The sequence below is a fragment of the Oncorhynchus gorbuscha genome, linkage group LGY (assembly GCF_021184085.1).
Source record: "Oncorhynchus gorbuscha isolate QuinsamMale2020 ecotype Even-year linkage group LGY, OgorEven_v1.0, whole genome shotgun sequence".
NCBI classification, from domain to species: Eukaryota; Metazoa; Chordata; class Actinopteri; order Salmoniformes; family Salmonidae; genus Oncorhynchus; species Oncorhynchus gorbuscha.
The window spans coordinates 2934852-2947890 of NC_060199.1; the positions used below are offsets into that span (position 1 = coordinate 2934852).

The 13039-nt window shown below is 46.1% G+C and overlaps 13 non-coding genes across 13 annotated transcripts; all 13 read right to left on the reverse strand.

Moving 5' to 3' along the window:
- Positions 1-315: 315 nt before the first annotated feature.
- trnad-guc lies at positions 316-387 on the reverse strand. Its single transcript has one exon. It is a non-coding gene; the product is annotated as a tRNA-Asp (tRNA).
- A 733-nt stretch (positions 388-1120) lies between these two features.
- trnad-guc lies at positions 1121-1192 on the reverse strand. The gene has a single exon. It is a non-coding gene; the product is annotated as a tRNA-Asp (tRNA).
- Positions 1193-2727: 1535 nt separating this feature from the next.
- Positions 2728-2799, reverse strand: trnad-guc. Its single transcript has one exon. It is a non-coding gene; the product is annotated as a tRNA-Asp (tRNA).
- Positions 2800-3532: 733 nt separating this feature from the next.
- On the reverse strand, positions 3533-3604 carry trnad-guc. Its single transcript has one exon. It is a non-coding gene; the product is annotated as a tRNA-Asp (tRNA).
- A 734-nt stretch (positions 3605-4338) lies between these two features.
- Positions 4339-4410, reverse strand: trnad-guc. The gene has a single exon. It is a non-coding gene; the product is annotated as a tRNA-Asp (tRNA).
- Positions 4411-5143: 733 nt separating this feature from the next.
- trnad-guc lies at positions 5144-5215 on the reverse strand. The gene has a single exon. It is a non-coding gene; the product is annotated as a tRNA-Asp (tRNA).
- Positions 5216-5947: 732 nt separating this feature from the next.
- On the reverse strand, positions 5948-6019 carry trnad-guc. Its single transcript has one exon. It is a non-coding gene; the product is annotated as a tRNA-Asp (tRNA).
- Positions 6020-6753: 734 nt separating this feature from the next.
- Positions 6754-6825, reverse strand: trnad-guc. Its single transcript has one exon. It is a non-coding gene; the product is annotated as a tRNA-Asp (tRNA).
- Positions 6826-7558: 733 nt separating this feature from the next.
- Positions 7559-7630, reverse strand: trnad-guc. Its single transcript has one exon. It is a non-coding gene; the product is annotated as a tRNA-Asp (tRNA).
- A 733-nt stretch (positions 7631-8363) lies between these two features.
- Positions 8364-8435, reverse strand: trnad-guc. Its single transcript has one exon. It is a non-coding gene; the product is annotated as a tRNA-Asp (tRNA).
- A 1534-nt stretch (positions 8436-9969) lies between these two features.
- trnad-guc lies at positions 9970-10041 on the reverse strand. The gene has a single exon. It is a non-coding gene; the product is annotated as a tRNA-Asp (tRNA).
- A 733-nt stretch (positions 10042-10774) lies between these two features.
- Positions 10775-10846, reverse strand: trnad-guc. Its single transcript has one exon. It is a non-coding gene; the product is annotated as a tRNA-Asp (tRNA).
- Positions 10847-12379: 1533 nt separating this feature from the next.
- On the reverse strand, positions 12380-12451 carry trnad-guc. The gene has a single exon. It is a non-coding gene; the product is annotated as a tRNA-Asp (tRNA).
- Positions 12452-13039: the final 588 nt, after the last annotated feature.

A 13039-nucleotide genomic window follows, 5' to 3' on the forward strand; every position in this document is an offset into this window, starting at 1 on the left:
AAAGTCAGATTTTTCAAGAGTCAGTTGAGATCTCCACCAAGACCAGAGATGTCTGTTGGCCTGGCAATCGAACACAGATTTATTCCTCAGGGGTTTGCATACTTCTCGAAATCACATGTTCAAAACATCCTGCATTGGCCGGGAATCGAACCCGGGCCTCCCGCGTGGCAGGCGAGAATTCTACCACTGAACAACCAATGCCTTGGAATACTGATACAAGGCTGGAAATCGTATCATAAAGCTTCATCTCCAAGCATATTTTTAATTTTGTGGGCTCAGCTGCATTGTTCACCCTAAAAAAAAAAGAAGTCCTTTCTCCCCGTCGGGGAATTGAACCCCGGTCTCCCGCGTGACAGGCGGGGATACTCACCACTATACTAACGAGGAGCTGGTGTGTTGGACCTTTGAAAAAACGTGGAGAATTGGGACTAACCATAAGTTTGCACTGTTGGGCTTTAACCCTTCTAACAAAAACATCTGTATAGCCTGAATGGTTAGAGCTAGAAACGACTGCGACCCCTCCATGGAAAGCTGGGACTCTGACGAACACGTACATGTAATCGGTTTCGCTCTCCACCACTCACAGGCCACGCAATCGTAGTTAGAAGGTGACGAGTTTGTGGGATGTCCCAGGACATTGTCACAAATGCCAAACTCAAGACAGTTGTCAGTGACTAGTTGGTTTCTCGTTTCCCATTTAACAACTAAAGCCTTGCACAAAGTAAATGACCTCACACACTGGACATGTACAATGGATTCACCAAAGTCTCCTGAGAATGAGTAAATGTCCAAACTGAAAACGAAAGCAAAGTCAGATTTTTCAAGAGTCAGTTGAGATCTCCACCAAGACCAGAGATGTCTGTTGGCCTGGCAATCGAACACAGATTTATTCCTCAGGGGTTTGCATACTTCTCGAAATCACATGTTCAAAACATCCTGCATTGGCCGGGAATCGAACCCGGGCCTCCCGCGTGGCAGGCGAGAATTCTACCACTGAACAACCAATGCCTTGGAATACTGATACAAGGCTGGAAATCGTATCATAAAGCTTCATCTCCAAGCATATTTTTAATTTTGTGGGCTCAGCTGCATTGTTCACCCTAAAAAAAAGAAGTCCTTTCTCCCCGTCGGGGAATTGAACCCCGGTCTCCCGCGTGACAGGCGGGGATACTCACCACTATACTAACGAGGAGCTGGTGTGTTGGACCTTTGAAAAACGTGGAGAATTGGGACTAACCATAAGTTTGCACTGTTGGGCTTTAACCCTTCTAACAAAAACATCTGTATAGCCTGAATGGTTAGAGCTAGAAACGACTGCGACCCCTCCATGGAAAGCTGGGACTCTGACGAACACGTACATGTAATCGGTTTCGCTCTCCACCACTCACAGGCCACGCAATCGTAGTTAGAAGGTGACGAGTTTGTGGGATGTCCCAGGACATTGTCACAAATGCCAAACTCAAGACAGTTGTCAGTGACTAGTTGGTTTCTCGTTTCCCATTTAACAACTAAAGCCTTGCACAAAGTAAATGACCTCACACACTGGACATGTACAATGGATTCACCAAAGTCTCCTGAGAATGAGTAAATGTCCAAACTGAAAACGAAAGCAAAGTCAGATTTTTCAAGAGTCAGTTGAGATCTCCACCAAGACCAGAGATGTCTGTTGGCCTGGCAATCGAACACAGATTTATTCCTCAGGGGTTTGCATACTTCTCGAAATCACATGTTCAAAACATCCTGCATTGGCCGGGAATCGAACCCGGGCCTCCCGCGTGGCAGGCGAGAATTCTACCACTGAACAACCAATGCCTTGGAATACTGATACAAGGCTGGAAATCGTATCATAAAGCTTCATCTCCAAGCATATTTTTAATTTTGTGGGCTCAGCTGCATTGTTCACCCTAAAAAAAGAAGTCCTTTCTCCCCGTCGGGAATTGAACCCCGGTCTCCCGCGTGACAGGCGGGGATACTCACCACTATACTAACGAGGAGCTGGTGTGTTGGACCTTTGAAAAAACGTGGAGAATTGGGACTAACCATAAGTTTGCACTGTTGGGCTTTAACCCTTCTAACAAAAACATCTGTATAGCCTGAATGGTTAGAGCTAGAAACGACTGCGACCCCTCCATGGAAAGCTGGGACTCTGACGAACACGTACATGTAATCGGTTTCGCTCTCCACCACTCACAGGCCACGCAATCGTAGTTAGAAGGTGACGAGTTTGTGGGATGTCCCAGGACATTGTCACAAATGCCAAACTCAAGACAGTTGTCAGTGACTAGTTGGTTTCTCGTTTCCCATTTAACAACTAAAGCCTTGCACAAAGTAAATGACCTCACACACTGGACATGTACAATGGATTCACCAAAGTCTCCTGAGAATGAGTAAATGTCCAAACTGAAAACGAAAGCAAAGTCAGATTTTTCAAGAGTCAGTTGAGATCTCCACCAAGACCAGAGATGTCTGTTGGCCTGGCAATCGAACACAGATTTATTCCTCAGGGGTTTGCATACTTCTCGAAATCACATGTTCAAAACATCCTGCATTGGCCGGGAATCGAACCCGGGCCTCCCGCGTGGCAGGCGAGAATTCTACCACTGAACAACCAATGCCTTGGAATACTGATACAAGGCTGGAAATCGTATCATAAAGCTTCATCTCCAAGCATATTTTTAATTTTGTGGGCTCAGCTGCATTGTTCACCCTAAAAAAAAGAAGTCCTTTCTCCCCGTCGGGGAATTGAACCCCGGTCTCCCGCGTGACAGGCGGGGATACTCACCACTATACTAACGAGGAGCTGGTGTGTTGGACCTTTGAAAAAACGTGGAGAATTGGGACTAACCATAAGTTTGCACTGTTGGGCTTTAACCCTTCTAACAAAAACATCTGTATAGCCTGAATGGTTAGAGCTAGAAACGACTGCGACCCCTCCATGGAAAGCTGGGACTCTGACGAACACGTACATGTAATCGGTTTCGCTCTCCACCACTCACAGGCCACGCAATCGTAGTTAGAAGGTGACGAGTTTGTGGGATGTCCCAGGACATTGTCACAAATGCCAAACTCAAGACAGTTGTCAGTGACTAGTTGGTTTCTCGTTTCCCATTTAACAACTAAAGCCTTGCACAAAGTAAATGACCTCACACACTGGACATGTACAATGGATTCACCAAAGTCTCCTGAGAATGAGTAAATGTCCAAACTGAAAACGAAAGCAAAGTCAGATTTTTCAAGAGTCAGTTGAGATCTCCACCAAGACCAGAGATGTCTGTTGGCCTGGCAATCGAACACAGATTTATTCCTCAGGGGTTTGCATACTTCTCGAAATCACATGTTCAAAACATCCTGCATTGGCCGGGAATCGAACCCGGGCCTCCCGCGTGGCAGGCGAGAATTCTACCACTGAACAACCAATGCCTTGGAATACTGATACAAGGCTGGAAATCGTATCATAAAGCTTCATCTCCAAGCATATTTTTAATTTTGTGGGCTCAGCTGCATTGTTCACCCTAAAAAAAAGAAGTCCTTTCTCCCCGTCGGGGAATTGAACCCCGGTCTCCCGCGTGACAGGCGGGGATACTCACCACTATACTAACGAGGAGCTGGTGTGTTGGACCTTTGAAAAAACGTGGAGAATTGGGACTAACCATAAGTTTGCACTGTTGGGCTTTAACCCTTCTAACAAAAACATCTGTATAGCCTGAATGGTTAGAGCTAGAAACGACTGCGACCCCTCCATGGAAAGCTGGGACTCTGACGAACACGATACATGTAATCGGTTTCGCTCTCCACCACTCACAGGCCACGCAATCGTAGTTAGAAGGTGACGAGTTTGTGGGATGTCCCAGGACATTGTCACAAATGCCAAACTCAAGACAGTTGTCAGTGACTAGTTGGTTTCTCGTTTCCCATTTAACAACTAAAGCCTTGCACAAAGTAAATGACCTCACACACTGGACATGTACAATGGATTCACCAAAGTCTCCTGAGAATGAGTAAATGTCCAAACTGAAAACGAAAGCAAAGTCAGATTTTTCAAGAGTCAGTTGAGATCTCCACCAAGACCAGAGATGTCTGTTGGCCTGGCAATCGAACACAGATTTATTCCTCAGGGGTTTGCATACTTCTCGAAATCACATGTTCAAAACATCCTGCATTGGCCGGGAATCGAACCCGGGCCTCCCGCGTGGCAGGCGAGAATTCTACCACTGAACAACCAATGCCTTGGAATACTGATACAAGGCTGGAAATCGTATCATAAAGCTTCATCTCCAAGCATATTTTTAATTTTGTGGGCTCAGCTGCATTGTTCACCCTAAAAAAAAGAAGTCCTTTCTCCCCGTCGGGGAATTGAACCCCGGTCTCCCGCGTGACAGGCGGGGATACTCACCACTATACTAACGAGGAGCTGGTGTGTTGGACCTTTGAAAAACGTGGAGAATTGGGACTAACCATAAGTTTGCACTGTTGGGCTTTAACCCTTCTAACAAAAACATCTGTATAGCCTGAATGGTTAGAGCTAGAAACGACTGCGACCCCTCCATGGAAAGCTGGGACTCTGACGAACACGTACATGTAATCGGTTTCGCTCTCCACCACTCACAGGCCACGCAATCGTAGTTAGAAGGTGACGAGTTTGTGGGATGTCCCAGGACATTGTCACAAATGCCAAACTCAAGACAGTTGTCAGTGACTAGTTGGTTTCTCGTTTCCCATTTAACAACTAAAGCCTTGCACAAAGTAAATGACCTCACACACTGGACATGTACAATGGATTCACCAAAGTCTCCTGAGAATGAGTAAATGTCCAAACTGAAAACGAAAGCAAAGTCAGATTTTTCAAGAGTCAGTTGAGATCTCCACCAAGACCAGAGATGTCTGTTGGCCTGGCAATCGAACACAGATTTATTCCTCAGGGGTTTGCATACTTCTCGAAATCACATGTTCAAAACATCCTGCATTGGCCGGGAATCGAACCCGGGCCTCCCGCGTGGCAGGCGAGAATTCTACCACTGAACAACCAATGCCTTGGAATACTGATACAAGGCTGGAAATCGTATCATAAAGCTTCATCTCCAAGCATATTTTTAATTTTGTGGGCTCAGCTGCATTGTTCACCTAAAAAAAAAAGAAGTCCTTTCTCCCCGTCGGGGAATTGAACCCCGGTCTCCCGCGTGACAGGCGGGGATACTCACCACTATACTAACGAGGAGCTGGTGTGTTGGACCTTTGAAAAACGTGGAGAATTGGGACTAACCATAAGTTTGCACTGTTGGGCTTTAACCCTTCTAACAAAAACATCTGTATAGCCTGAATGGTTAGAGCTAGAAACGACTGCGACCCCTCCATGGAAAGCTGGGACTCTGACGAACACGTACATGTAATCGGTTTCGCTCTCCACCACTCACAGGCCACGCAATCGTAGTTAGAAGGTGACGAGTTTGTGGGATGTCCCAGGACATTGTCACAAATGCCAAACTCAAGACAGTTGTCAGTGACTAGTTGGTTTCTCGTTTCCCATTTAACAACTAAAGCCTTGCACAAAGTAAATGACCTCACACACTGGACATGTACAATGGATTCACCAAAGTCTCCTGAGAATGAGTAAATGTCCAAACTGAAAACGAAAGCAAAGTCAGATTTTTCAAGAGTCAGTTGAGATCTCCACCAAGACCAGAGATGTCTGTTGGCCTGGCAATCGAACACAGATTTATTCCTCAGGGGTTTGCATACTTCTCGAAATCACATGTTCAAAACATCCTGCATTGGCCGGGAATCGAACCCGGGCCTCCCGCGTGGCAGGCGAGAATTCTACCACTGAACAACCAATGCCTTGGAATACTGATACAAGGCTGGAAATCGTATCATAAAGCTTCATCTCCAAGCATATTTTTAATTTTGTGGGCTCAGCTGCATTGTTCACCCTAAAAAAAAGAAGTCCTTTCTCCCCGTCGGGGAATTGAACCCCGGTCTCCCGCGTGACAGGCGGGGATACTCACCACTATACTAACGAGGAGCTGGTGTGTTGGACCTTTGAAAAAACGTGGAGAATTGGGACTAACCATAAGTTTGCACTGTTGGGCTTTAACCCTTCTAACAAAAACATCTGTATAGCCTGAATGGTTAGAGCTAGAAACGACTGCGACCCCTCCATGGAAAGCTGGGACTCTGACGAACACGTACATGTAATCGGTTTCGCTCTCCACCACTCACAGGCCACGCAATCGTAGTTAGAAGGTGACGAGTTTGTGGGATGTCCCAGGACATTGTCACAAATGCCAAACTCAAGACAGTTGTCAGTGACTAGTTGGTTTCTCGTTTCCCATTTAACAACTAAAGCCTTGCACAAAGTAAATGACCTCACACACTGGACATGTACAATGGATTCACCAAAGTCTCCTGAGAATGAGTAAATGTCCAAACTGAAAACGAAAGCAAAGTCAGATTTTTCAAGAGTCAGTTGAGATCTCCACCAAGACCAGAGATGTCTGTTGGCCTGGCAATCGAACACAGATTTATTCCTCAGGGGTTTGCATACTTCTCGAAATCACATGTTCAAAACATCCTGCATTGGCCGGGAATCGAACCCGGGCCTCCCGCGTGGCAGGCGAGAATTCTACCACTGAACAACCAATGCCTTGGAATACTGATACAAGGCTGGAAATCGTATCATAAAGCTTCATCTCCAAGCATATTTTTAATTTTGTGGGCTCAGCTGCATTGTTCACCCTAAAAAAAAAGCAGTCCTTTCTCCCCGTCGGGGAATTGAACCCCGGTCTCCCGCGTGACAGGCGGGGATACTCACCACTATACTAACGAGGAGCTGGTGTGTTGGACCTTTGAAAAAACGTGGAGAATTGGGACTAACCATAAGTTTGCACTGTTGGGCTTTAACCCTTCTAACAAAAACATCTGTATAGCCTGAATGGTTAGAGCTAGAAACGACTGCGACCCCTCCATGGAAAGCTGGGACTCTGACGAACACGTACATGTAATCGGTTTCGCTCTCCACCACTCACAGGCCACGCAATCGTAGTTAGAAGGTGACGAGTTTGTGGGATGTCCCAGGACATTGTCACAAATGCCAAACTCAAGACAGTTGTCAGTGACTAGTTGGTTTCTCGTTTCCCATTTAACAACTAAAGCCTTGCACAAAGTAAATGACCTCACACACTGGACATGTACAATGGATTCACCAAAGTCTCCTGAGAATGAGTAAATGTCCAAACTGAAAACGAAAGCAAAGTCAGATTTTTCAAGAGTCAGTTGAGATCTCCACCAAGACCAGAGATGTCTGTTGGCCTGGCAATCGAACACAGATTTATTCCTCAGGGGTTTGCATACTTCTCGAAATCACATGTTCAAAACATCCTGCATTGGCCGGGAATCGAACCCGGGCCTCCCGCGTGGCAGGCGAGAATTCTACCACTGAACAACCAATGCCTTGGAATACTGATACAAGGCTGGAAATCGTATCATAAAGCTTCATCTCCAAGCATATTTTTAATTTTGTGGGCTCAGCTGCATTGTTCACCCTAAAAAAAAGAAGTCCTTTCTCCCCGTCGGGGAATTGAACCCCGGTCTCCCGCGTGACAGGCGGGGATACTCACCACTATACTAACGAGGAGCTGGTGTGTTGGACCTTTGAAAAAACGTGGAGAATTGGGACTAACCATAAGTTTGCACTGTTGGGCTTTAACCCTTCTAACAAAAACATCTGTATAGCCTGAATGGTTAGAGCTAGAAACGACTGCGACCCCTCCATGGAAAGCTGGGACTCTGACGAACACGTACATGTAATCGGTTTCGCTCTCCACCACTCACAGGCCACGCAATCGTAGTTAGAAGGTGACGAGTTTGTGGGATGTCCCAGGACATTGTCACAAATGCCAAACTCAAGACAGTTGTCAGTGACTAGTTGGTTTCTCGTTTCCCATTTAACAACTAAAGCCTTGCACAAAGTAAATGACCTCACACACTGGACATGTACAATGGATTCACCAAAGTCTCCTGAGAATGAGTAAATGTCCAAACTGAAAACGAAAGCAAAGTCAGATTTTTCAAGAGTCAGTTGAGATCTCCACCAAGACCAGAGATGTCTGTTGGCCTGGCAATCGAACACAGATTTATTCCTCAGGGGTTTGCATACTTCTCGAAATCACATGTTCAAAACATCCTGCATTGGCCGGGAATCGAACCCGGGCCTCCCGCGTGGCAGGCGAGAATTCTACCACTGAACAACCAATGCCTTGGAATACTGATACAAGGCTGGAAATCGTATCATAAAGCTTCATCTCCAAGCATATTTTTAATTTTGTGGGCTCAGCTGCATTGTTCACCCTAAAAAAAAGAAGTCCTTTCTCCCCGTCGGGGAATTGAACCCCGGTCTCCCGCGTGACAGGCGGGGATACTCACCACTATACTAACGAGGAGCTGGTGTGTTGGACCTTTGAAAAAACGTGGAGAATTGGGACTAACCATAAGTTTGCACTGTTGGGCTTTAACCCTTCTAACAAAAACATCTGTATAGCCTGAATGGTTAGAGCTAGAAACGACTGCGACCCCTCCATGGAAAGCTGGGACTCTGACGAACACGTACATGTAATCGGTTTCGCTCTCCACCACTCACAGGCCACGCAATCGTAGTTAGAAGGTGACGAGTTTGTGGGATGTCCCAGGACATTGTCACAAATGCCAAACTCAAGACAGTTGTCAGTGACTAGTTGGTTTCTCGTTTCCCATTTAACAACTAAAGCCTTGCACAAAGTAAATGACCTCACACACTGGACATGTACAATGGATTCACCAAAGTCTCCTGAGAATGAGTAAATGTCCAAACTGAAAACGAAAGCAAAGTCAGATTTTTCAAGAGTCAGTTGAGATCTCCACCAAGACCAGAGATGTCTGTTGGCCTGGCAATCGAACACAGATTTATTCCTCAGGGGTTTGCATACTTCTCGAAATCACATGTTCAAAACATCCTGCATTGGCCGGGAATCGAACCCGGGCCTCCCGCGTGGCAGGCGAGAATTCTACCACTGAACAACCAATGCCTTGGAATACTGATACAAGGCTGGAAATCGTATCATAAAGCTTCATCTCCAAGCATATTTTTAATTTTGTGGGCTCAGCTGCATTGTTCACCCTAAAAAAGAAGTCCTTTCTCCCCGTCGGGAATTGAACCCCGGTCTCCCGCGTGACAGGCGGGGATACTCACCACTATACTAACGAGGAGCTGGTGTGTTGGACCTTTGAAAAACGTGGAGAATTGGGACTAACCATAAGTTTGCACTGTTGGGCTTTAACCCTTCTAACAAAAACATCTGTATAGCCTGAATGGTTAGAGCTAGAAACGACTGCGACCCCTCCATGGAAAGCTGGGACTCTGACGAACACGTACATGTAATCGGTTTCGCTCTCCACCACTCACAGGCCACGCAATCGTAGTTAGAAGGTGACGAGTTTGTGGGATGTCCCAGGACATTGTCACAAATGCCAAACTCAAGACAGTTGTCAGTGACTAGTTGGTTTCTCGTTTCCCATTTAACAACTAAAGCCTTGCACAAAGTAAATGACCTCACACACTGGACATGTACAATGGATTCACCAAAGTCTCCTGAGAATGAGTAAATGTCCAAACTGAAAACGAAAGCAAAGTCAGATTTTTCAAGAGTCAGTTGAGATCTCCACCAAGACCAGAGATGTCTGTTGGCCTGGCAATCGAACACAGATTTATTCCTCAGGGGTTTGCATACTTCTCGAAATCACATGTTCAAAACATCCTGCATTGGCCGGGAATCGAACCCGGGCCTCCCGCGTGGCAGGCGAGAATTCTACCACTGAACAACCAATGCCTTGGAATACTGATACAAGGCTGGAAATCGTATCATAAAGCTTCATCTCCAAGCATATTTTTAATTTTGTGGGCTCAGCTGCATTGTTCACCCTAAAAAAAAGAAGTCCTTTCTCCCCGTCGGGGAATTGAACCCCGGTCTCCCGCGTGACAGGCGGGGATACTCACCACTATACTAACGAGGAGCTGGTGTGTTGGACCTTTGAAAAAACGTGGAGAATTGGGACTAACCATAAGTTTGCACTGTTGGGCTTTAACCCTTCTAACAAAAACATCTGTATAGCCTGAATGGTTAGAGCTAGAAACGACTGCGACCCCTCCATGGAAAGCTGGGACTCTGACGAACACGTACATGTAATCGGTTTCGCTCTCCACCACTCACAGGCCACGCAATCGTAGTTAGAAGGTGACGAGTTTGTGGGATGTCCCAGGACATTGTCACAAATGCCAAACTCAAGACAGTTGTCAGTGACTAGTTGGTTTCTCGTTTCCCATTTAACAACTAAAGCCTTGCACAAAGTAAATGACCTCACACACTGGACATGTACAATGGATTCACCAAAGTCTCCTGAGAATGAGTAAATGTCCAAACTGAAAACGAAAGCAAAGTCAGATTTTTCAAGAGTCAGTTGAGATCTCCACCAAGACCAGAGATGTCTGTTGGCCTGGCAATCGAACACAGATTTATTCCTCAGGGGTTTGCATACTTCTCGAAATCACATGTTCAAAACATCCTGCATTGGCCGGGAATCGAACCCGGGCCTCCCGCGTGGCAGGCGAGAATTCTACCACTGAACAACCAATGCCTTGGAATACTGATACAAGGCTGGAAATCGTATCATAAAGCTTCATCTCCAAGCATATTTTTAATTTTGTGGGCTCAGCTGCATTGTTCACCCTAAAAAAAAGAAGTCCTTTCTCCCCGTCGGGGAATTGAACCCCGGTCTCCCGCGTGACAGGCGGGGATACTCACCACTATACTAACGAGGAGCTGGTGTGTTGGACCTTTGAAAAAACGTGGAGAATTGGGACTAACCATAAGTTTGCACTGTTGGGCTTTAACCCTTCTAACAAAAACATCTGTATAGCCTGAATGGTTAGAGCTAGAAACGACTGCGACCCCTCCATGGAAAGCTGGGACTCTGACGAACACGTACATGTAATCGGTTTCGCTCTCCACCACTCACAGGCCACGCAATCGTAGTTAGAAGGTGACGAGTTTGTGGGATGTCCCAGGACATTGTCACAAATGCCAAACTCAAGACAGTTGTCAGTGACTAGTTGGTTTCTCGTTTCCCATTTAACAACTAAAGCCTTGCACAAAGTAAATGACCTCACACACTGGACATGTACAATGGATTCACCAAAGTCTCCTGAGAATGAGTAAATGTCCAAACTGAAAACGAAAGCAAAGTCAGATTTTTCAAGAGTCAGTTGAGATCTCCACCAAGACCAGAGATGTCTGTTGGCCTGGCAATCGAACACAGATTTATTCCTCAGGGGTTTGCATACTTCTCGAAATCACATGTTCAAAACATCCTGCATTGGCCGGGAATCGAACCCGGGCCTCCCGCGTGGCAGGCGAGAATTCTACCACTGAACAACCAATGCCTTGGAATACTGATACAAGGCTGGAAATCGTATCATAAAGCTTCATCTCCAAGCATATTTTTAATTTTGTGGGCTCAGCTGCATTGTTCACCCTAAAAAAAAGAAGTCCTTTCTCCCCGTCGGGGAACCCCGGTCTCCCGCGTGACAGGCGGGGATACTCACCACTATACTAACGAGGAGCTGGTGTGTTGGACCTTTGAAAAAACGTGGAGAATTGGGACTAACCATAAGTTTGCACTGTTGGGCTTTAACCCTTCTAACAAAAACATCTGTATAGCCTGAATGGTTAGAGCTAGAAAGGACTGCGACCCCTCCATGGAAAGCTGGGACTCTGACGAACACGTACATGTAATCGGTTTCGCTCTCCACCACTCACAGGCCACGCAATCGTAGTTAGAAGGTGACGAGTTTGTGGGATGTCCCAGGACATTGTCACAAATGCCAAACTCAAGACAGTTGTCAGTGACTAGTTGGTTTCTCGTTTCCCATTTAACAACTAAAGCCTTGCACAAAGTAAATGACCTCACACACTGGACATGTACAATGGATTCACCAAAGTCTCCTGAGAATGAGTAAATGTCCAAACTGAAAACGAAAGCAAAGTCAGATTTTTCAAGAGTCAGTTGAGATCTCCACCAAGACCAGAGATGTCTGTTGGCCTGGCAATCGAACACAGATTTATTCCTCAGGGGTTTGCATACTTCTCAAAATCACATGTTCAAAACATCCTGCATTGGCCGGGAATCGAACCCGGGCCTCCCGCGTGGCAGGCGAGAATTCTACCACTGAACAACCAATGCCTTGGAATACTGATACAAGGCTGGAAATCGTATCATAAAGCTTCATCTCCAAGCATATTTTTAATTTTGTGGGCTCAGCTGCATTGTTCACCCTAAAAAAAAGAAGTCCTTTCTCCCCGTCGGGGAATTGAACCCCGGTCTCCCGCGTGACAGGCGGGGATACTCACCACTATACTAACGAGGAGCTGGTGTGTTGGACCTTTGAAAAAACGTGGAGAATTGGGACTAACCATAAGTTTGCACTGTTGGGCTTTAACCCTTCTAACAAAAACATCTGTATAGCCTGAATGGTTAGAGCTAGAAAGGACTGCGACCCCTCCATGGAAAGCTGGGACTCTGACGAACACGTACATGTAATCGGTTTCGCTCTCCACCACTCACAGGCCACGCAATCGTAGTTAGAAGGTGACGAGTTTGTGGGATGTCCCAGGACATTGTCACAAATGCCAAACTCAAGACAGTTGTCAGTGACTAGTTGGTTTCTCGTTTCCCATTTAACAACTAAAGCCTTGCACAAAGTAAATGACCTCACACACTGGACATGTACAATGGATTCACCAAAGTCTCCTGAGAATGAGTAAATGTCCAAACTGAAAACGAAAGCAAAGTCAGATTTTTCAAGAGTCAGTTGAGATCTCCACCAAGACCAGAGATGTCTGTTGGCCTGGCAATCGAACACAGATTTATTCCTCAGGGGTTTGCATACTTCTCAAAATCACATGTTCAAAACATCCTGCATTGGCCGGGAATCGAACCCGGGCCTCCCGCGTGG